The sequence below is a fragment of the Nipponia nippon genome, unplaced genomic scaffold, assembly GCF_047370975.1.
Source record: "Nipponia nippon isolate SJK-2023a ecotype South Korea unplaced genomic scaffold, ASM4737097v1 scaffold_6, whole genome shotgun sequence".
Classification (NCBI taxonomy): Eukaryota; Metazoa; Chordata; class Aves; order Pelecaniformes; family Threskiornithidae; genus Nipponia; species Nipponia nippon.
The window spans coordinates 81,547,832-81,570,011 of NW_028262380.1; the positions used below are offsets into that span (position 1 = coordinate 81,547,832).

Genomic DNA, 22,180 nt, shown 5'->3' on the forward strand with positions numbered 1-22,180 from the left:
CCAAGCGCCAGCTTGGAAAATTGCACTTTTGCCTTTCTGCAATTCTCCCCTGATCCTGCTTCAACTGAAAAGTGATTTTTCACCGTCCTGTTGGAGCAGCCCTGGATGGCGTGCTGTCCTGTACGTGCTTATCAGCTGCTGCGTCACAGGGCAGTCTGTGTGCAGGCCAGCACCCAGAGCAGGGCCGCCTCTCCGGCACAGCTCAGCTCCTACTGAGCTGCCTCCATAACTTTTTCCAGCAGGGACCAGGCTAAATGCCGAGCCCTTCAGTGCTTATTCTGGAAAGAAAAGCCCTTCCATGCAAACAAGTGAAAGAATATCTATAACAAAGTGTGATTTCTCCACCAGGTGACTCTTGTGACACCGCTATCAAATAGTGTATCCTGCAAGGAGTAAGAATCGGGGGGGAGACGGGACTCAGGGTTGTTTTTACCATTTTTTGCAGGCTTTTGGTTTCATGCTTGGTGTTTGCTTCCGATGGCAGTTTAATCCTATTTAAGCACAAAAGGAGAGGTCATACAGTCTCCCTCAACAAACTGCAATCATCGATATAGCGGATTTTCCTCAGTCCTGCTGGGGTTTTCACTGCCTTTGAACACTTAGGTCCTTTGACTTAAAAGAAAAACTGAAGAAACTAGAGCTGGACTCTCCGGTGCCTGGATGGCTTTCCGATGTTTCTCCCAACTGTTGCAAGTTGCATGAGAAGCTGAGTGAAATATGGCAGAGGTGGATAGGAATAAGTGTTCAGTGGGTGCGGTGAAGACCTTGCCCGTCTCACTGCCCCCTCCCACCTGGCGATGGTGGGAGTCAGACCGAAAGCAGGCAGGCAGTTTCGTTTTAGCTCCCACGTCACAGCGAACAGCTAGCGTATACACTGCTGTCATCAGCCCTGGAGCCTGCCAGCTGGATCTGGAGCAGGGGGGAATAGCCTAAGAAAAACTTGTGCACACGCCACCTTGACATGCATTCGCTGTTTGCCTTTGGGAGCAGCTGAAGACGCCCTAGGGCTATGTTTGCACCATTCTTGCAAATAATTGTTGGAAACCAGTTGCAGGAGCCACCACAACTAGAGCTCTGGATGGTAAGGGGAGAGCCGACCCACGGCCGTGATGTTTTGAGGGCTGGTTTACAGCAGCCCACTTTGCGTGCCATAAATTTGTTCACTGTCAGTGGCCACTCTGAAATAAAATCTAGCATTCTGGTCAGTGGACCACACAAGACGAGCTGCACACCTTGTCAAATGCAGACTAGGGGCATTTCTGAGGGTCATGGAGGCTTTCAAGCTATTACCTGCTTCAGTTCATGTCACTGATGGACTTGATAATGGCGATGGAAGAACAAACACAGCGTGTTTCCTCGAGCTGAGGCCATTGCGTATCAGCAGGATCAATGCGTGTACATGGTAAGTGGGTATAGCCGCCCTAGACCTGCAAAGCACTCAAGCACATTTTTCAATTTGATGCCATGAATAACTCCCCATCCCTCCCCATCCCCATGTATTTCACCGGAGATGACAGGAATAACTGCGCTGTGGAGAAACAAAGGACTCAGACATTCATCTCGGAGTTTTTTCTCTTTCGCTTTTTTCTAGTCGCCACAAAAAGCCCTCCGAACCCCCAAATGAACAGCAAACAATCCAAAGGGAAATAAATGTTAAGAGACCCGTCAATGGACCAACAGCAAATTAAAGAAGGTATAGGCTAACCGGCAGAAATATCCCAGGTATCACAGAGAACATGAAAGCTGAGTGCATTTTTAGGAGGCTGTATTCACCCTGACGCACCTGGCCCCTGCATCGCAGCAACGCTCAACAGTGCTGGAGCCAGCAGGAGCCAGTGCTCCTGTTCTCCACCTCCCTGGCACCTGGATGTCAGCTACTGCCTTGCTCAACGAACAGCGTGCTCCGGGGGCACCGGATAACCGAGAAAGCTTCCTTATTCCTGTTTACATAAAGCTGCGATACCTCCTTCGAGGCGGGGGAGCGCCGCACACCCGCGTGCCCCGGCGATGGCACTGAAGAGTGGCATGGCATTGGAACGGCACAGAGCCCCGGATCCCTGCGCTCCCCCTCATCCTGCACTCCCCTGCCTCCCCGTCTTCTTGTTTCTCGCAACACGAGCTGCTGGGCACAGAGCTGGGCTAAGCTGGTCCGCAGAAAAGGAAAAAAAGATCTTATTTGAAGGACGAAAGGACAACGTCAAACATCTCAAAAGGAAACTGTCTTGTGCCTGTAATTTATGTCAGCGGCTTGCTGGCCAATGCAGATGCCAGGCTACAGTAAATTTGGACGGGTTTGTGCATTTGCTCAGGCAGCTGGTGTGAAATGCGAGACCTGCGTCACGTTTGCTGGTGGAGGAAGGGAAGGCGTGGGACGGACAGAGGAAATTAGTTTTTGAAATAAGACATGGGCTGCATTGAAGAAGGATGATTTCCTTTGAGGAGCTGTTTGCAACGCTGACCTACCCACAGACCATGAAGAACGAGAGCAAGGAGGGGCTGGAGCCGGGGCTATCCATCAGAGGAGAGCAAAACTCCAGGGGAGGTTCAGGTTTTGCAGAACGTGCCCAGTCGCCTTTCGATTTTGCAAACCTGAACCACAGGTTGCTCAGAGCCAGGACCGTTTGAATCCAAGCCCGTAAAGCTTGGGGAAGTATAGAGAAACTCCCCATTTTGGCTCATCTCCAATTCAAACTAACTCCTGGAAGGTGAGGAGGTGTTCAGATAAATATCAGAAACTGCTCTCTAATGGATCAAGGCCATTTTTTCCAGTGAACAAAAGTGATTTTTCTTGGATCTCTCTTACACTGCATATCTCGGACTGAACTTAAGATAGCTGTGAAAAAAATTAAGAAGCGAGGAAGTCCAAACGCTGCAGCAATGAACAAAATCCATTATTATATTTTCTCATGGAGTCTTCTCCCAAATAAAAGCAGTGAAAAATCAGTTTAAGATTGAAATGAAATTGAATGCAAGAGGTTCGTAAGGAAGTTCACTGTTACGTCACGGGGAATTCGGAAAGAAATTACATATTCATATGTGCCAGCTCAGGAAAGTTAATTCTTAATGTTTTTATGCAATTATCCTGTCCTCTGTACTGAAACTTTCTAGGTTATGTCCCTAAGCTTTTCCCCGGTTCTTGGTACTGCAGTCACTGTGAGCATCACTCTTTGAGTGGAGATATCCCTACGATATAAATGATTATCATGATGATAGCATAAAGAGGAAATAGAGGAAGGCTTCTTAAAGACATCAAGGAGAGGAAAAGGGCAGAAAAGAGATGTGCATCTCCTTTTCCTCTAGCATCCTGGAGAGGTGAAAGGAGGGCAAACAGAATGGCAGTTTTCTCTTGCTGTGAAAAACCTCCTCTTTCCTTCTGAGCTACTGACAAGCAGATTTAGGGAAAAGAGGAGGGAAAAAAGGACATTTGTACAGCGAAGAAAAAAGGAGGCGGCTTTGAAGACCTAATTAACAGACTCTGTCCCGAGTCACTTCAGTTCAGCTGCATCACAAAAGTCTGACAGAGATCCATGGGACCACAGCAACCTGCCTAAGAGAGTAAGATGCTGTAAACAAAGCCGGTCACCCCGAAAACCCACCCGCCTCCAAATTCAGGGGGCCGGGAAGGGGAGGAAGCCGCGGATGAAGGCTTGTTTTCCTGCTCACTAATAAATTTCGTTTACAGAACCTTTTGTGGGTCCCTTTTAAGGTTGTTTGTTGATTAAAGCGGCAAACAACAAACTTAGCCTTAATTTATGCTTCTTTTAACATTTCAGGCTTGGGGGGGATGCTTTTTATAGGAGTTAATGAGGCAGAATAGGTTCTTTATGGGGAAGATATTTTCTCACCAAATTAAAACCTGTATTGAAAATCAAATAATGAGATGAAGGTGGCTTTTCTCTCAGAAGTAAATAAATCTCGGAGTAGGAAACTTCTCACGCACTTGGAACTGTCCTTATCAGAGAGATCTGAGAACAGCAGGTTCACAAGATGTTCTCTCTCTCCCTCTCTTTTTTTTTTAAATTTTGCCTTCCTCCTTTCACTAAGACAGTAATAAAGCATTATTTGCTGAAAATGCGCAAACAGCTCCTGCGCGTGAAAGCACGGAAGCACTGGGAGCTCAGCAAAAGAGAAAACGTCCGGTTCCCCTTCGCCACAGCAGAGCCATGAAAGCCCACCGCAGGGACTCGTCCCTACCACCACCACGGGGGTACCCCAGAGAACTGGGCCACAGCACGCCACCTTAGACACCCGTGCAAGTCTTCAAGTAGCTCCTAGCAGAATCCCACGTAAGAGAGAATTTTCTAAATTAAAGCTTCCTCGCTGCCTCAAATCTACTGCATTTTGCCAGTTTGGTGTAGCAGCACAAGCAAAATCAAGTACCTGAGTGGGCAGTACTGGAAGCTACTGTGTGACACCAGTAATCAGCACAGGATGTTATTAATTAGGGACAAACAGACAGAACAAGGTCCCTGTGTGACAGGAGAGCATCAGCCCTGGTCCCTCTTAGCAATGGGAAAGAAAGGCTTCCTTTCATTGCAGGCTCAAGCACACTCGAGAATGATAACCCTGTTTGTCTTCACCGGAAAGGCTGAATAAACGCAGGTCTCACAGGTACAACAACTGGTCGGTGCAGTCTTTGCCGGGTATGGTGCCGTATAGGCAACTGCACTTTCGGGGTATTCCGGTTTTCAATGAAATGTCAATATTTTCTCAGGAGAGAAGACCACCTTTTGGCTTATTTGTTACCAAAAGGCATCTGGATTTTTTTTTCTTGCTAAATTATCCCTACTTTATGGGTAAGAACGGGGCTAAGCCTGCTCTGGAGCGCACACGCGGTATTTTCCCTTCCATCTTTCGAAGTCTGTAGACAAGACACCCGTAAGCAGTCTATAGTTTCCTCCGGGATGCCAGGAGCTTTGCAGCAGTGGCAGGAATGCTGTTCTTATCCTCCCGCTGTTGGCAGCCTGACTCGGGACAGATAAGTCCAGTGCACCTGCAGGCTGCGGAAAGCTGTGGCAATGCCGGTTGCCTTATGCAATCGAGCAACAACCCACCTCAAATTTCAAAGCAGTGGTAAGACCCAGCACCGTCACAGAAGGGTATGAATGGGGCTGTTTTCATATCTCTTATGCAAATGTCTGTTAGCACAACAATGTTATCCGTTGTTACCCGCAAGCAGCAGGATTTTATCCGGTGCTCGGTCTTGGTCCCTGATCATGGAAAATGTATACAAAGTATAGTCAAAGAAACTTGAGCCGACAGACAGGCACTCCCTGTGAAACCACATACTGCAGGAATGAGGGAAGAAACGCAACAGGCATCAAAAAGTCAACGCCCAGGGAAATTCCAGCGTTTGGTAATGGCTCGGGAAGATCAGCCCCTGCAAACCCAAACGCTGTATGTAGCTGACCTGCAAAGCAGCTCTGTGTGCGAGAGAGAGAAATCGGCCAGAGAATGAGTAAGAGAGCTGAAAAAAGAAATGATGTGCTCTCCTTTCGGTCCTTGAAAGCATAGCAATAGTGCACTGGCATTAGCTACAGACGTGCATCCACGGAGAGGCATGAAAGCACTTCAGAGGGAGGTGGGAAAGCAAGGAAAGCATCGGCGAATCTCCGCAGAGAAGTCCCCAAAGCCAGGCGGGGAGGAGACAGAGTGTCAAAAGGGAACGGGCTGTTCGGATTGAGCTGTATAAGATGGCAGTATCTAAAATATCCAGCAGAACGATTTGCAAGCTGTGAGACCATACAAAGTGGCAATGCAAGAGATGTGCAGGTAAAGAAAAGATACTCTAAGGGCTAAAATCACATAAACTGGACGAAAGCATTTCCAGCATGTTGCAGTTTGGAGGGACAGGAGGTAAAGCTTCTTCAGGAGCTTCCCTCCTGCTCATGCTGCACACATCCACAAAGTGCAGTCTGAAATTCTCCAGTACACTGAGCATCACCGGGAAATGATTGCTCCAAAGAAGGACCCACAGCGCTTACAATTTCCTTTCTAATTAAAAGCTATGAACTAGACTCCAAATCAGACAGCATGAATCAGCAAAACTTCTTTTTTTCCTCTGTCTCTGGTGATGCTGGAAGGGAAAAACCCCGTGCTGACCTTGCTGGGTAAAGTTCCAGTTGCCCCAGTCACGAGGGAGTCACCTCATTGCAGATACAAACCGCAATAGCTGCACTGTGCTATGGGGCAACGAAAATGGGCCCGCAGGCTTATGCGTTCAGTCCTGCTTCTCAGACAGACCTTTCAGACACAGGTTGTTTGACCTCGAAATGGGATTGTAACTACAGCTGGTCAAAAATTTACAAGAGACACTGGTTCTGTTCAATGAAACGTCTGTAGGAAACGTGTACTGATTTACTGACAAGGTTAAAAAGAAATTGAACTGTTTTCAGGTTGTTTGGAATGAAATCAGAATCCTCCAGATCTCCCTCGCAGAGGAATAATCTGTTTTGGTTTGGTTTTTGTCACTGAATCCTCTATTTCAGACTCCCAGTCTTTCATTCACTGTTTTTTTTTCACAACCCTCTGGCTGTCAGTTCCTCCACCACATGTCCCAGTCTCTCCCAATTCTCTCTTCCGTGGTCCTTCTAAACCCTCATCTTCAAGAAAGGATGCAGCTTTTAAAATAAAACAGATTTCTATTTTTGGGAGCGAAATTTAACATATTATCACAGCGAATAAGCTGAAGCAAAATTGCTTTAACTTCTTCCTACCTGGATTGGTTCTGCAGTGCTGAAAATTATTCAAAGAGAGAGCAAGTAGCTGCTATTTGAATGAGAAACAGTAGCGCTGGAGGCCTCCGGTACAGCCCTCCACCTTGAGTAAATAGATGTTGTGCGTACAGTACTTTTGATTAGCTTAATATGCCAATGGATGTCACTGTTGCTCTACATAAACCAAAACGGGAAAGCAAAAAAGATCATTAAAACAAAATAAGCTTACAGGAGAGAGTTCCCAGGGGCTTACATTTAATACTCTCTAACCTGGTGTGTGCCCGTTAGGTTGGACATCTTCTTCAGGGGCTTTGTAAGTGCACGTCTAACGTATCGTATTGTTAACTCCAGAGATAAGGTCAGGCTCATAGCTATGTGTAAAAAAGGAAGGCTATTACCAAGGCTCACAAAGCTGCAGAATGGAAATCAGAGACATCCGTGCACAGACAGACAGGGCTTGCAGAGCAGGCAGGCTATCAACTTCTGCTCTACTCCACGCTCCGAAGCTTCTGCGAACTGCAGCCTAAGTGGGAGGAAACACTGAGAAACTGCCCCAAAGGCTGACAGTCAGGCTAGTTTTTTATTTGGATTTTGCATCTTGCAAGCCTCCAGTACACACTCCCTTGTAGTGTTTCTGTGGTTGGAAGAGCAAACTGCACAGCAGCTCTGGGATTAAACAACAGATACAAGGTCACATTTCCCAAAACATCCAGCAACTCGGGTGTTCACAGTTTTAACGGGTCCTGTGTAATTTGGGCTGTGTCTGAAAACTGGGACTTGGTCATTCGAATCTGAAGCAGCTGTTCGGACACTTTGAAAAATTTCACCCACGAGTGAGCGACTGTTGCCTTTGAGGCTTATCTGGAGGCAGATTTTTCCAAGCAGTTACAAGCCTCACGGTTCCTCCTGGTTTACCACTTCAGTTGCAACCTCTCCAAAAGCTCAGCGGCAAGAAGCATTTGTTGTTCAGTTTACTGGGAAGGATTCACGCTTGTGCAGCATGATGCTCGCTGCTAGGAGAAACTAGGTCACCGAGAGGCTATTTTAGTGACTGCCAGAGATGCAGCCGCCGCATTTCTAGGTCAGTGGTCACTTGGACTTTAATGGCTTTATAAAGGTTTAAGAAACAAATGGAGTTTTTGCTTGCATTCTTATGTGTAAGTCAGTAGCCTAACATTTAATGAGAGGCGGCTTTCAGTTGATTCTCACTGTTTCAGTGAAGGGCAATTTACTCTGAATTACTGACAAAGCTCAGGGAAACCAGTAGAGAAAGGCAGAGCCACCAGAGCACAGAAAATACGTCCCATCCTTATGCATTTGCCCTTATAACATCTTCAAGGGAAGGAAAGATGCAGGTCTGCAAACAGCCCCATCAAACACAGTCCCTGGCCTCCAACTGTAGTAAGTCGCAGCTGCTTGGTTGGGGCAGTCGCAGAGCGAGCTGGTTTTAAACCCTCTGTGAGTCCACGGCCCGCGTCCTGCTTCAGGAACTGTAACCGCTCTAATATAGCCACCTTCTCAACTGCATCACAACCTCTGTGGGCTCAGTTTCATATATGTTATATATATTATACACACCGTGTCATGTTCCACAGGTAACATACCCTCTTGGTCTGCTCTGCCTAAGAGCTGTTCTACTTTATAAGCATGTTTTTGCTGCCGCCATCTCTTCCGCCCTCTCCATCAAACTCACTAATTGTGTAATCTAACTTAAGAGCAGGTAAGGAGCACTGACTCTTATCACCTAGTAATTTGCAATTAAAATACAGCTTGCACAACTCTGATGTAAGCTCATGACGATGAGGTCCCCACCCCTTCCATAGCTTTTGGCAGGATCCCAGCACCCTGACCACCAGGTCACCATGAAGTCACCCAAAAACAGAGACAAAAGTCTTGAATAGTGTGAGAGAAAACAAAGAAAAAGGCTTCCAAAGTTATCAGGAGTGTGAAGCTCCTGATCCAGACCGAATTCTGTCAAAATGCGGGAGCTGTGATCTCAGTTGCCCCATGTATACCGGGACCCTACCTCTGTCACAAGGGCGCAAGTCAACTGGAATTTGTTTCCTGAAAGGAAGAATATTATTTAATCAATACGGAAAGACAAGTGCCTGAGGCTTGCCCAAATTTAATGGATCTGGATGCCAAAATACACTTGGGATCCCTCCAAGTCTTGGTAAGAAGAATAATTCTATTTCTTTCACATGCTGTTTCACAAGTAACCACTACGCAAACCAACAAAACCAAAAAGGGAACCCCAACTGCAAATAATTTAGCAATGGGAGCTCAGCGCAGCTACGAGCCACAGAAGCGAAAACCTCCAAGCTAGCAAAGGTAGATTCAGACCTGCAAATTATCATCACCAGGTTTGTAGGCCGAGTATGTTTTTAAAACAGATTTGACGTGCCACCGGCCAACTGCACAGAACCACTGAAACACGTTGCTCTGCTCTGCTCTCCAGCAACGAACTTGGTCCAAGACGTTTTCAAGATGCTGATGAAATGAATTCGTTATCCTCTGAGATGCCTTAGGAAAGTCATCTTGCTCTGTCTCAGAATGGGCTGAGCTCATTTAAGTCTCTCCCAAGAACAAGAATCCTGTGGGTTGCCTATTTGTAATAAACAGGAACAAGCCTGCGGTACAGTCTGTGTCACGCACCGCTGGCAGTTACTGTTTATGCCTGCTCTGAGGACACAGAGCTATTTCACAGAACGATGACTCTGTTTGCTCTACCCTGTTATTAGTCCTCTGTGAGACATCTCACCAATTACTTCCTGAAATGAGAACTACACTTACCATATGTGTAAAGGCGCGCTTAAATTAACCTGTATTTTTTTAACTTTCAAAACCTCCACAGCAGAATTTTAAGTCCCTACATTGCCTTTTACAGTTGGATAAAGTTTTGCTTCCCCTGTAAGAATCAAGTCGCTATCTGCAAGCCAACAGGTCTACAAAACTTTCCCCTGTGCTTATGAATACAATATCATGTGTAAATCTTGTGGCTACACGTTACTGCTGAAACTACGGAGAAGAGCATGTGTTCAGCTATTTCTCCAGACTGAGGGACGGAGAATTTGGCAAATGCCAAATGCCACTTGCAACGTGGATATATAAGGGTTTATTTCTGCTCCTAACTAGGTCAGCACTACTTGGTGAAGCCTGGCTTGGAGGCTTTCTTCCCACCAATGCTGTCCCAGGCGGTACAACAAGGCATGGCTGGAAACAATTTCCTTCCGTTCTTCCCAGGCATCCCGTGGAAGAGCTGGCCCCATGCTCTGAGCACTGTGCAGGTGTTCAGCACTACGTGGTTGCCACTCAGCTACTATCCTTCCCGGGCTGTTTCATCCACAGCTGGGAGGTGTGAGCTCAAAACTGCCGAAGGAAAATAATAAGGATGCGGCTAACAGCCTGCAAAAAAAAAGGCTAAGGCTCAGTTCAGTGGAAGGAAACTCTTTCCTTCAGCGTCCATCTCTAAGGAGCATTTACAGGTCTGGCCGCCTTGTGCTGATGGATTTTTTGAGATGTTTTGCAACGGCACTTTCAGAACCTCCCCTGCCATTTCCCATCTCTGTTATTCAGCCCTGTGGTCTGACAGCTTTGACAGAGGGAAAACCCCTCTGCTGCGGCCACCCAGGGGGCTGCTCAGCATCACAACACCGATGCCGTGATACCACGATGTCAGTCGCACTGTGCTGTCATACAGTTAAACTCTTGTTAGCTTCCATCACTCAAAGAAATTGCGGTTTGTTTACATTGGAAGAGGCCAAGCAGAGGAATTCACACATAAAGTAAATAACAAAAAAAGAAACACTCGAATCTCTAAGTGGTAGAGAATGACTTAATCTGGAGTTGGGTAAAACAACTAAAATCTTAGATATCTAAATAAAAATGCCTAGATTTAAGCATGTCTAAGCTGCAGCTCATGTTGATTTCCTTGGGATTGTCATAGATATGAAGTATTTCTGAAAAGCCAAGCCAGTTCTATTTTAGTTCCCAAACACTTGGACCCCAAGAAAAGTAATCACTTGAACAGTGATGTCTTCAGGAATCACATAGTGATTCAAGACGACGTGACAACAGAGCACCGGAAAGGTAACCATTTAACAGCTGATCAGCAGCCACTGAAAACGAGCCCATGCCCTCAATCCAGCCTCAAGAAGAGAGAGTCCACCCTGCAAAATACCTCAGTGCGATTTGCACGAAGTACAGTGACACTGGCGGGCAGAGTGGCCTGGCAGAAAAGGAAGGTGTCCTGTCATTTCATAAGGTGAAGTTTAAATTATAAGCTACATGGTTTCTATAAAGCAAGGCTGCTCCACACCTGGTATCGTTAGGTCCTAGCTCCTGCTGGGCAAAAATACTCAGTGCCACCACGGTCGTTTCTGCATCTGTGCGAAGGCAAAGCAGATTGTTTTCTAGAATCGAATCCGGAAGATTGCAAATTCAGCGTTGGGTCTGGCAAACAGATCTCCCTGCAGTCTCTAGTACTTCAGCTAACTACTGAAGCTCATACCCAGCCCCTGAATACACAAACCAACAGAAAAGGAGCAAATATTATGCACTTCACATGACTGCTGATCAAACACGCGCAGCGAGTGAACGCAGGACTTGTCTGAATGACACAACGCCCACCTGCGATTAAGCTCCCAGTGTGATACGATGCTATTCTGATCAACTTGCCATCATCTATAACAATACGTTCAACAACAGAAACATACCTTGTCACAGTATAGAGACTGTATAGAGCCTTTGCAGGGACTAAGCACGAGACAAATGAAGAAAGCAAACCAGGCCGGTGACAGCACCATTTCCAGGTTGCTGCTAGCGGGCCTGGGGTAGGCTGGAACTGCTTCACGGAAAAATGCCATTTCCTACACACAGCTGGTTGTATCAGCATAACAGATTCAACTGTGTTAACCTATACAGGTTCATGCTTAAAAGAAGAAGAAAACGACACGAAACAGAATGAGAGGTGACAGCAAAATTCAGCGTTCCAGCTCACTATGTCTCTTATTGTCCAATCCCTCACAAAACAAGACAGACAAAACAAATAGCAGTGAATTGCCTTCAACTGTCACCAAAGGGAGCCAAAGTTTTCATGAGGGATGAGGAAGCCACAGCAAAAGGCCTGCCAGGGAATGCATCGCAAAAGATCCGGTGTGCCCAAGTGGGGCGTAACACGCCAAATCGACTGTAAAAATTGCACAAGCTCATCAAACCCGCAGAGCTGGGGTACGCACCATCGCGATGCGGTCCAGAAAGCCAGGATCTTCTTAAGCGCATGCAGGTTTGACTGCATGGCGAGCTCTGTCAGGAGGCTGTTCTCAGCGAGGAGGGTGAAGTACCTGCACCATCAGCGCTGCAGGTTGTGATGGGGAAGGTGAGGCAGCGCATGGGACGGCAGGCCAGGGGCAGGAAGGGAGAAGGAGCCAGCCTTGCTCACCCTTTTAACAGGCAGGCAGTGATAATGACAGAGCTCCACTCACCAGCAGTCAGCCAGCCATAGCTTGTTGTATGCTCCCATTGCAGTAATTGCCATCGCTGCAGGCACTGAGCCGATGAGACAAGAGTAGAGGAGTGAAAGGTGCCTAGAACAGGGAAGGAGAAGCAGAAGGGATGCAAGAGGGAGAAGCTGACTTGTTTGTTACCCCTTAGAAAAGCACTGCCATCCGCTATGAAGCTAATGGCAGGCCCCTGCGTTTTAGTGATCCTGAGCTGTCAAAGCTCAAACAGATCAGCGCTGCCTCACAGACTTGCACAAAGGAGGGATGATTTATCCCAGCCCCATACTGACACTTTCTTCAGAGCCTGAAATGTTCTTATAAATAATGATAAAAGCTGCGATTTCAGTTTCACAGTAGAGTCCCGGCTCCTTGGGAAATGACAACAGAAAGAAACAGAGGCAATACCAGCAGTTCTCACATCTTTTCTGGTTTTGATCAGTTACCCTGTGTGATCTCTAATACTCATGAAGAGAGAGTGGAAACAAATTTTACTGCCAGTTTCACAACCACACCTACAGGTGCTCTCAACCCAGCCCTTAAGTTGGGAACTAAAGGCCGCAGCCTGGTCTTTCTTGGCTCAGACACTGCCTCTTCAGATGCAGCCTCTTCTCCTCTAGCCATGAGAACCAGTCCTGGGAAAGTCCTTTGCTTCCCTGTATGGAGGGATACTGCAGGGCTGACGACTGGGGAAAAGCTGTTGTCACACGGGCCCCTCTCCTCCTTCTCTGCTGTTGCTTCTCACCTGCCCCAGAGGGGAAGAAAAAGAGAGGAAAAAGGCAGGGAGCGGCGTGATGAAATTAATAAAGGAACCCAAAAAGAAATGACAGAGAAACCACACAGAAAAAGAAACTCAGAGAAAGGCAGACAAGGGGATCCTTATGAGAACAGTCACCTTACTGAATCACACGATAACCTTTCTGTGCATATTTCGTGCCATCCCATCAAATTAAATCATTAATTTTCTCATAGAGGGTACTGTAAAACATTTATGAAAAGGATTAATTCCTTATTATATTCTGAAAGGTAGTGGCTCAGATAGGTCCATCATGTACCCATCCACATTAAGTTAAATAAGATTTTCCTGTAAGATAAGGACATTTTTGCCCCACTCCCCCTGTTTCAGATCCTGAAGAAAGCAGGAATTATTTGACTTCTCGTACAGATAGGGAAGCTGAAGCACTGCTAAATTTACAGATAACAATCTTTAAAAAGCAGGTGCCTAAATTCACGGCCTGAGTTTCAAAAGCACAGAGCTGTTTGCAGACCCCACTGACTTCAAAGAGTCCTGCTCAGCCATTCACACAGTTTTGGAAAAGAAGGAAAAAGATAAGGATCCCTTTTGATTGAAAGCTTGGCCTGTAGGTCAGGGTTGGGCCGGGAAACAGGGCTGCGCAAAATGAAGGGGCAAGCACATTACAGGCTCGGTGCGGGAGCTCGCTGTAATCCAGCAGTTTACCGGAATCCGCTGTGCTTGCTCTGGGAGGAACGTGCTAATTTTCCCAAGTGAGCGCTCTTGCTGTCCTGGTACAGTGTGTATTTGCTAAATTTATGGTTATTTTCCCCTCCCCCTGCAAGGGGTCTATGTCTTCTCCCTATATCAGTAACAGGAGATCGGTCTACCTTGAGCTTCATTAATGATGTGCTGAAATTCGAAATGTTTTCTTTAAAGAGTACACAAGCAGCTGGGCAGTGCTCTCCTTTGATCTTCAACCTGCTCACACCGCTTCCTGCTCTGCTCCTTTCCCGATCACTTCTGATACTGAACTCCTCCGGACATCCCAAAGAACATCCCAAAGAAGCAAGGAAAGTACCAATAATCTCACTCCAAAAACAATATATCCACTCAACATCTTTAATTACAGACGGCCAGGACAGATTCACAAGCCTTGTGCTGGAGACAGGAATGTTTTTAATTACATTTGGTCACTAGACTGCCAGGTAGTCAGTTGGTCTGTCCAATTATCCAAGTATGGTTCCTCCCTCCTCATCGTATACACCTCTGAAGCTGCTAATGCTGAAAGCAGCTACACCATGGATTAAAGATCACTGTGGATGCCAACTGTGGCCTTGCTAATATTTCACAACAAGACGGTTTGCTGGATCGGCTCTCATCAAACACTGCAGGCGTTAAAAGATTTTGCCTTAGAATTTGTCTTGATTGCATTAACATCATCCGTGAACCGGTGAGACCCCACAGGGGCTCTGTGTAACACTGTAATTAAACAATAAGACATGACAGGGCAGAAATGGAGGGGTATTCCTTCACAGCTCATATCTCGAATATAAACCCTTCTCAACGGTACTCCCGATAAGGACGTGAAATATCCGCTCATTCTTGCTCCATAGTCAGAGTCTGCAAACTCCCATAAAATGTGGGAGGAAAAGCAGGATCTGTCTCTGCCACTGGCTTCAGTTCAGGTAAGTGGGCAGGGGGATGCTAATATTGGGCATTTCCGAGCACATGCTGTTCTTCAAAGTTCATCAAGCCATCATTTCTATAATAGCAGAGAAACCCTTATGACGCCAAGTAAGAAGCAGTTGCAAATGTAACCGTGACGCTGAAAATAAAGCGGGGATCTTGATACAGGTGACATGCCAAGGAAACGCATTGTGCGACTCCAAGGAATTAAATAAAGCCAGTTAACAACGATTGAAGCAAAAGCGCTCCAACCACAGGGAAGGCGGCAGAACATTTTAAGGCAAGGTAAAATTCCTTTCATTGCAACATAAAAGCTGCATTTAGCTTCTGAATTAGTCTGCCTGCAGAAAACATGGTCAGGCTCTGATTCAGACACGTCTCAGGGTAAGAAAAAGAGACCGTGACCTCTTATAAATGTTGTGACATCTCTTTTTCAGAAGCATATTCTACTTACGCAAATATATCAGTGAGCACCTTTATCAGTATTTTACACGCGGCTGAAACCTTTGTATGCTTAATGGATAAAGCATGGATTATTATAAATACTGACAGCATTCGAGTTACCTGACCAAACAGAAGACACAAACTGTCCAGAAACTCCAGCTAGCTATGAAAGAAAGCTGCATTAATTAAAAAAACTTTCAGCCACCCCCTTACTTTTAATCCTAAAGCAAAAGGATTCTGAATACCGGGCCGACCACCGCCTGCAGACTGACAGCCAGCAGGCCTTGGGTGACCAGCTTCTTCCAGCTGGGCATAAGTCCCTCAGAAACGCCTTTCCCCGTGGTCACTGGGTTTTCACACACATAGGACTCACTGCAGAAACAGCTCCTCTTGGAGGATTTCACCAAAGATACTGACTCAATGGCCTGATAAACAGAGAACTTGGAGGGAAGCTCAAATTATGCAATTTGTGGTAGTCGAAAACCTCTGTATTTCTAAAGTAAAAAGGACACACTTATAACACAACTTTTCACTCAGTTATCCCACATGCAAAGTAGTTTACTCTCGTCCAGCGCTCAGGATCCTTGTGTAGATAAGTCCCATTTCTAATTTTGATGCAGCACAGAACAGGAGCATGATCTTTCTTATCGACCTCCTCCGACACCCTGTCACCCTGAACATGGAAAGAACTATCAGCTTCTACTTTTGAACCCTAATTGGGAGGGTGCTTGAAGCCGGCACTGGCTGTCGAGCACGTCCCTACATTCTGTGCACATGCTTAATTTGCAGCGTGAGCTGAAGTCCACTATAATAAGACTCAGACGCAGGCTTGGCGTGGCGGAGAGGCTTACGTGCTTTCCTGAATGCAGGTGGCTGAGGTGTCTGTCTGACTGAAAGGGACCGCGACCCAACTTTCTTTGTACAGGGATCCGCTCGGCAAACTGGGTTCGGCAGCCTCACAAATCATAGCCAGATGGAAAATCGTATTTTTCCTTCTAAAAGAAAATCAAATGTTTGCTGAGAGGGCACAGAGGTTCCCGTCTAACATTCTACCTCCCTCCATCAGTGGCACAGTAAAATCCTGATTCTCTGGAGACAAAATGACTTCTGAAAGGAGGGCATCTCAGTGGCAAGCAACTTCTTATTACTTCCAAAGATCAAAATCAGAGTTTTCTTCAGTCACTAGGTCTCACATAAATCTTTCTCCTGCAGAACCATCTACCTGGATGATGTGTTTTGTTTCTAACAGTGATACTGATAGATCTCTGCAAGCTCCTTCACCTCTTGGAGAGGTTTAATAATGAAATATGAACCTTCACAATGCCACATCAAGTAAGTTCTTCACAAGTTCAGTGGATATCATAGCATAAAACTCCTGCTAAGATTTCTTTCGTGGCTTTCTTCAGTGTGCCTTACTGCCATTGCGACAAAATTTACGCAGGAAAAGGTTTCAAGTTACCTGTCACAGCCAAGAAGTTTTTTTATGTTTAAAGCAAGTTTGGGGAAAAATGAAGGCAACTTGGCATTCATCACTTACTTCCGAGACACAACACAAGAAAGCACTTGTACTTATGTTAACCTGAAGCGCATGCCCAAGAGCTTTGCTTAAAGCAGGAGCATGATTCCTTCTGCAAGTATTCATACATAACTGATGTTGCATTAAAGCCCTGTCTGTTAATTTGGCATAATATTAGCTATGAACCTCCCTCTTTCCTGATGGCAGAGATGCTGCAGTGTGACCTTCAGCCACGCTGGCAGGAGCTGCCAATGTGCTGGTAAGGTTCACAAAAGGCAAAGTCAATGTCTGTGACGGGGGCCTGGCTGCTAAATGATCCTGCTCCAATGTTTTCGTGTGTTTCTAAGAGGAAATGAAGTTTCAAGCTAAAAAGCAAATGCTTTGTTTTGAGCAGAAAATGATGATTATTTTCACGAAGAAAGCCAGTGCCACCCAAGCACTGCCATGGGACTGGGAAACGACACCACACTGTCCTGTGAAGATTGCTATTCAGTTACCAGGTTTGGTCAGGCAACATCTCTCATGACGGCTGACCTCCTCTCTCCAGGCGGATAAACTGTGGTGAAATGCGTGGCATAACATCCCCTCATGAAGCCCAGGCTTCTAAGGAGAGTGGAAGAGTGCGTCACCTAGAATGGAAATATTTTGGTCTTTAGCCTTCAAAATTCCATGTCTTTTTTTTTCCTTCCAAAAGGGTTGAGGGGGCAGTTTTCACTAGCTCTGTCACAGAGATCCAGATGTGGTGTCTTGTTTTGCTGGCTGGGTTCCGGACTGCCGGACCCACCAATGTTACTACTGATTTCCTCTGGGTTATAGGTGAATAATGCTTACAAGAATAAAAATGTGAAAATGCAAGTTCTCAGAGCCTCATCAAGGAAAACAGCCCACCTCCAAGCCTGAGGGTTTTCAGAACTAGGGCTTTGGTTCAGTTCCAGTATTTTATTGAAGCCATTAAGGAAATGTTTGGGTTTTTTTAAATTTGGACCTGTGACTGAATATTTCCAAAGTTCAAAACTGAAGCTTTTTCATTTCTACCAGAAGTGATGCTGGTCTTGCGAGCTGGGGCTGGGAGCAGAAACGCAGCGTGTCATCACTGAAGCCAACGCGTCGATGCTAGCAGAAGACCTTTCTGCACAAGAAAGGGAGCAAAAACTAGATAAAATGACTGGAGAGTATTTGGAGTGGCCTGGATCTCTCTTTGCAAAGGCCAGACATTCAAGGTCTTATTATTCCCTAGCATATACTATATGAAGGGGAACAGACATGCGGTGCACGCAATTATTTCCCATATACTCCAGAATAAATGAGAACCGCATCAGACTCCAAAGTAATTTCTGGAGAACTGTTAGTGAACTTTCTCTGTAAGGCTCTGTAAAGCCCTGAGCCACCCATCATGCATACAGTATTAATTTAAAGGGGACAAATAATGCAGAGCAAAGGAAAAAAAATCCCATGCAGCCAACCCACAACATTCCAGAGCTATTTACTAGGTGGGTTTTTTTGTCATTTTATAGGTTTTTTAACAGTTTTAAACACTGTCCGGCTTGATTCATTAGTTTGGTCTCCAGCGAGTAACTGGAGGTTTTTACAGGTCTAGCAAACACTCCACTATTATATTATTCTAACCCAAGCTATAGTAGTAGTGATCTGTGACAGTTTGATAGCTGCTATATACACAGAGCTGGAGCTTGGATTTTTTTTTCTTTTCCTCCTCTTTTTTTTCCCCTTTTGCTGAGAGCTGGGGGAAGGCAGCGACAGCCAATCTGCTGATTTGTTCTGCTGGTGTCTCTCACCCTCCAGCTTGTCAGATGTATTCTTCAGCATACGCTAAAAAACTAATCAAAACAATCCTGCAGCGTAAAAGGAAGGTGCAGGCAGCGACTTTCTGACACTTGTCAGGAATTGCCATCACTGGGAATTCTCATGCCCCACCACCCACCCCGAGTAACCTTCATAACAAAACAGGGCTGAATGCCTTCAGAAATGATTCAGGTCAGAGCAAATGTTGCTCATGTTTTATCACCCGGGAAACTCAGAAACTTTCCAAGAATGAAGTTATGGGAGCCGGGCAAGCCAGGGAGCTCTAATGTACTGTCTCTTGCAGACAACAAGGCCTCAGTGTCAAAGCGACAAGACCAAGGGCAGCGAGAGGGGAGAAGAAAGCCGCCCTGAGAACCTGCAGGACACTGGTTACAACAGGTGGCTGAATACGAAAGAAAGAGACACAGAGAGAACAAGCAGCAAGACACAGGCATGAATGGAATATATTTTCCAGCCTGGCATGAGGAATTTAAGGAATTAAGACGGTTCTTTTTTGTTTCGCAGCTTAGCAGAAATATTCAGGCTTTAATTATCACTCATCTTGTTGATGGAACATAAATCCCCAAGAATCCCCTTCTGGGGCACTCTGCAGTCTTTGACTTACCTGACACCCAGAAAGAATTTGGTTTTGTGCCTGACATTGCTGTCAGCACATAAGAGAAACCGGTGTTAGAGGTCTGAGCCTCCTTCGTTGATCTCGGCTTGCACAGTTTGAGGACTTCAGGCAGACTGGCATTAAATAAAAAAGTCCAGTGTGCTTTTGCCCTAAATTCCAGGGTGCTACTCTGTGACAGGAGTGCCGGCAGCCTCCTCTCGCCCTTCCTCCAGCACATGGCCTCTCTATCCAAGGGCTTGATCCTGCAAGGCTGGGCGTGCTGTCCCCACGCCAGCACGGGGGTAATCCCGATCATTTCAGTGGAACTACTCACATTCTTCAAGCTGATCATGATCTTAAAAGCTTTGCTGGATCAAACCAGAATATTCAGCAGTGCACGGGACTGAGTCACTCAGGAATCACTTATTTTGGTGAGCCTTTGTATCAGGTCTGCTGATCACCTTCATGGCAGCACTGCATGCAAAAGGCATTTCTGAAGGGATTTGCCTGCACTTTGCATCGCACTATAGACTCCTGATTGCGGGTAACATGCCCTTTTGCTTCAGCAGCCCAACAAACGTCCCCCGTAAGTGGCAAATGCAATGCAATTATGAGTGGAGCAATTTCGAAACTCTGGGACAGGTCAGAGCCAGACTGAAGTGTAAATCATGCATTTTTGCCTTGCCTTTAACTGTGTCAGTACTTGTGCGTAAAGCGAGTAAAGAAAACCTCATGACCTCCAGGCCTGGAGCAGCTCACTGAACTTACGGGGACTCACCATGAAAGCCACGTTGCCGGTCTCAGCCCAAGGTGAGTATTAACATCTTCAGGACTCTTTAGCTCAGGTTTTAAGGAAAATCTCCCTCTAATTCACCTTGGTTTCTGTTAGAGCCCAAACGGGTTTAAAGACAATGTCAGGTGAAAGATCTGCGGGGAGTTAAAGCCCCTATTGTCTGTCAGCCTGACTTTAATCCCCCAGCGGTGCAGAACGTATTTTGGTCTTTGTTCTGCAGCTCTGGCTATTCTAACCACATTGCAGGAGCTGTATTCTGCCCCATTTGCTCAGCCTGTTTCCTCAGGCTTTCACAGGAATGTGACTGGGAATAAATCTATCAGCTAGAGAGAAACCTCCTCTTTACATCTCTAAGGCCTGATGTAGTTTATGCACAGGACTTAAAGCAACTCACTGTGTTGTTCCTGTGCCCTCTGGCAATCCACATTCAATGCAGGAGCCAGGTTTTATGGCATAAACAAAGCAGGTTGCTAAATAATTGAGCTGACAAACTGGTTGGAAAGGTTGTGCTTCCAATCTGGCAAAGAGGCAAGCTGGTCCCTTGGCCTCAGGAACAAATCCTGCCCCTGCTTTTAGGGAAGAGACATCACCACCGCCCTCCGGTCCTACCACCGTATCAGGTGATAAAGGTAGGCGATCAATATGTATGGCTCTTAGAGACTGCGCCCTGAGACATCAGGCTTAACCTTAAAACTCACAGGCTAGCAGTCAAGTAATTGCTTTTTTTTTTTTTTTCTTTTTGAGGCATGGCCATAAGATGTAGGGACAATTGCCAAGGATCCTCTTTCCAGCCTCTATCCCATTCCTCTCTATTTCTGCAGAAGAAGGAACTAGCAAGACGTTGGGTATCCGACTGAAGGAGAAGGAGGAGTCACTAGAGCCTGTGGCAGAGCTCAGGAACTGGGAAGGGCACCGCGGCTGCGCACCATCCCTGTGAAATCTTCCTAAAGGAAGCAGTGAATGCTTTTCCTGGAATACTCTTACAAACTTTCCTCATTCCCACCTTACAGAAACATAGCAATGTACCGTCTCCCTCCAGCGTGAACTACGATTGCTTTGTTCAGCCAGCAAGCAATCACAGCAGCTATTATACTGTACTCTTCATTTCCCTGGAAGGAAGGCTGAAATGGCAGCGACACTGAAAATTAAACATCTTCTCATCAAGCAAACTTTATCCTTGGTGAATGCATCTTTGAACGCTAGCCCCTAAGAGCAAACGTGGGTAAGGAACCTGAAATGTGACAGCATGAACTCAGAGCTGGCATAAGGTTTACACGGGAGTAATTTTCATTAAAAAGATAAGATCCTTCAGAATTCTTAGGCAGCTTATGGTAACTACGAACCCTTATTCATTCTTTAAAAAAGCCATTTGTTACAAACTCTCATAAGCCCCCCCGGTCCCCCCAGGGATAAGTCAGATGAAAGATGTCTGCCTGTTAAGTTCCACAACAGAAAATATTTTAATGACTTTGAAATGAAACTGAGATCCTCTTACGTACACCTTAACTATGAAAAAATAATGCTTAGCTCTTAAGTCTTTTCTTTAGGAAAAGGTAAACCACAAATCCAGTGCCACCCTGGAGATGAGTGGCAGAGCTGGGAGTGGAATGGGGTCTCGCATATCTGAACCTAATGGAAAGACGAATAATCACTGCAGAGCCGAGGAAGGCTGCGAGGATCAGTTACACCACCTCTGACGAGTACAGAACCGTAGCTGCTGCTGTTTGCCACCAAACAGCGCACTTTGCAACAGGTCAATTTTCAGAACTGTTCTCAGTTACAGCTAGTGCTGTTTCATGTCCTGCTGCTGGGAACGATTTCTCAAAAGAAATTACTGGTTTTCCATAACACCAATCTGTTGATGCAGATGGGATTAAGAGAACGCAGCTCAGTGCATAAATGCATAAGAAAGAAACCACAAGACTTTCTGCTATTGAGTGTTGCTTTGAGAACTAACCTCACATACACACAAGTGATACCCTACATTCAGAAAGAGCTGCATTCCTACTTAATGAGGTTATTAAAATGGCTTCTCTTCATTTATTTGTGAATTAGTTCTTTGGAAATGACATGAAAAGTACAATCATCACAAAAACATTCCAACATCGCATTTGCTTATCATGAAAGAGAAACAAGAAGAAGAGTCTTACAGAGGATGGAAAGCATTTGGTAAAACTCATCTATGTCACACAACAAATCTCTTGAACCGTTCAAGACTGCAAAGGCCTCTTTCAAAGCAGCTCTCAGACCAGCCACACTGCTATGCCACTCCGTGCTTTTCAAACATAAAACCTTCACACCAAATGTCACTAATAAAATGAATGTATTTGGGCCAAATAACTCCACTCTGTAACTTCACAGGCAACACACCTCTG

General features: G+C 45.8%; 1 protein-coding gene across 3 annotated transcripts in view; it reads right to left on the bottom strand.

The window, feature by feature from the left end:
• SHROOM3 (shroom family member 3) overlaps positions 1–22,180 on the bottom strand; it is a 152,911-nt gene that overhangs the window by 54,710 nt on the left and 76,021 nt on the right. The gene's annotated exons all lie outside the window — the stretch shown is intronic.